Source organism: Schistocerca americana, chromosome 2, assembly GCF_021461395.2.
Source record: "Schistocerca americana isolate TAMUIC-IGC-003095 chromosome 2, iqSchAmer2.1, whole genome shotgun sequence".
Lineage (NCBI taxonomy): Eukaryota > Metazoa > Arthropoda > Insecta > Orthoptera > Acrididae > Schistocerca > Schistocerca americana.
This window is the reverse complement of record NC_060120.1, coordinates 995,115,755-995,118,580: the sequence shown is the minus strand read 5'-3', so window position 1 is coordinate 995,118,580 and position 2,826 is coordinate 995,115,755.

The window sequence follows — 2,826 nt, the reverse complement described above, 5'->3', positions numbered from 1 at the left end:
GCCGCTGTCACCCGAGTTTTCGAGCGCACCGACAGTTTCTGTCGTGTTCCGATTGGCTGGACTTGTCACATGCACACGCCGCAAACATTTTGCATTTGCATTTTTCCAAATTCGCCGAGACGATGTCGGTGGCGTCCTCTGCTAGCACTTGACAGACGTTGCTCGCCGAGAGAGAGATATTATAAATCTTACTCCCGATAATTCAGATGTAAATACAAATTAAAGTTACGTGCTCTTACCTACTCATGTCCTCCTCCCTTTCGCCCATTAATACCTAGATAAATTATACTAATAAATGTCTGTGACGTATGTAAATACACTCACGGATGACATATCAAAACACATCTCCGATATAGGTACGTACATCTCCGTATACGCTACAACGCTTGCCGTCAGGTAAGTGCCTTGAAGGCCAGCAGTTGGTAAGCTCGATGAACAGCGCTCCGTTTGGGTGGAACGTTCACATCAATAACAATAATGATAATAAAGCCTAAGTTTGCCACTAAAATACACATTAAAAGCAATCGATAAATCACCCACCCCAACACGTGAGAACTTTGAAAAGTTGGCCACGTCATCGCAAATCGTTCGGTTTATGGTCCATTACAACCTAATCAAGAACGCCTGTAAGCCGTCACTGTCATGAGACTCATCCTGTGGTTGTATTCGAAATCTGTGATACAATGCGGTAGAAGTATAATTATCCCTAGATGAGTGGAATCTTCTGTGTAGTGTCTCAATGCTGTTTGTTGCTTTATTCCATCGAAACACTTTCTCCCTCTCGGTAACACTACGCCACGGTCACCTTATCCAGGTGGACGTCGACACTGTGCATGTGCGTCACCGCACAAAAAGGGTAAATGTTTCAACAGCATTCCTGTAACGTCTGATGCTCATATCGTGAAATAGTTTTCCATCTACGCTACTTGAGTATCGAAAGTTTAATTATGATCAGCCTGTAGAACCACGATGAAATACTGTCAGCAGATGCACGCACTGTATTATCTGACTATTCTGTATGGTACCGTTATCATCTGCTCCTCAAATCGAGGGATCACTAGACTACCGAAAACAAGATTCAGTGTTCAGTCTTTTAGTGGCTTTGGTGCGGCCCGCTACGAATTCCTACCCTGCTCCAATCATTTCAACTCAGAGTAGCAGTTGAAATAATATACGTCGTCAATTATCTGTCGAATGCTTTCCAATCTCTGTCTTCCTCCTCAGTTCTTACCCTCTACTGGTCCCTCTAGCACTACGGAAATTATTCCCGAGTGTTTAACGGATGTCCAGTCATCGTATAGTTTCTTTTTGTCTATGTTTTCCGTATGTTCTTTATGTCGACGATTATCCGGAAAACCACCTCAATACTTATCTTAGCAGCCAGGCTGATTTACAACATTCTTCTATATGAGAATATCTCAAAGGTTTCGATTCTCTTCCGTTCCAGTTTTCCCACACTCCGTGTCCTGCTACTGTACAATGCTAAGCTCCAAACGTATATTCACAGAAATTTCTTCCCCATCTGTTTGATAATGGCAGATTTCTCTTGGCCAGGAATGCCCTTTTTGTCAGTGCTAGTCAGCTTCCTACATCTTCCTTGTTCCGTCTCCGTCAAGGATTATTTTCCTGTCTAGGTAGCACAGTTGCTTAACTTCCTCTACAACGTGATCCTGAATCCTGATCTTAAGATTCTCGCTGTTGTGTCTAGACAAGACAGCCTAAACACAATGAGAGGAAGCCGAAAGGCACGCGCTAAGCTAAAGCTGGATGGCGTGAGGTCTGAAACAGGATACGTAATGAATGCTATAAAGAAAAGTACGTAGCTTCTGGAATACTCAACTTTAATCCATCCTTTTGGTACATCTGGAGATTGTGGCGATACACGTGAGACTCTTTAGATACATGCAATGTTACTAATGGCGCCTTGCTAGGTCGTAGCCATTGACTTAGCTGAAGGCTATTCTAACTATCTCCTCTGCAAATGAGCGAGGCTTCGTCAGTGTGCATCGCTAGCTACGTCGTCCGTACAACTGGGGTCGAGTGCTAGTCCGTATCTCGAGACCTGCCTTGTGGTGGCGCTCGGTCTGCGATCACACAGTGGCGACACGCGGGTCCGACATGTACTAATGGACCGCGGCCGATTTAAAACTACCACCTAGCAAGTGTGGTGTCTGGCGGTGACACCACACTCACTGTTCTCATTTCTGCTATTTCTCATTACATTCGTTTTCTTTGATGTACTCTGAATCGGTTTTCCGCACTCATTAGACTATTCATTCCATTCGATAAATCCCCTAACTTTTCATCAGCGAATCGTATCATTGATATCCTTACATCCTGAATTTTAATCCTGTTCTTTAAACTTTCTTTTATTTCCGGAGTTGGTCCGTCGAAGTATAGACTGAACAGTAGAGGCGAAAGATTACAGCCCGGCCTGACACCTTTTTTAATCCAAGTACTTCATTCTTGGTTTTCCAGTCTCATTGTACCCTCTTGGTTCTTGTATGTATTGTAGACTAACCGTCTTTACCTGTTGCTAACCCCTATTCTTCTCAGGATGTCGAATATTTTTCATCTTTTTACAATGTTAAACGCTTTTTCCATGTTGACAAATCCCATGAACGTGTCTTGATTTTTCTTCATTCTTTCTTCCATTATCCGACATAATGTCAGAACCACCTGCCCGTTGCCCTCATTCTTCCTAACGCCATACTTATCGTCATCAACTAGTTCCTCAATTTTCTTTCCCATTCTTCTCTGTATGATTCTTGTTACTAACTTGAATGCGTCAGCAGTTAACCGTGTGGCAATTCATGTACTTGTCGG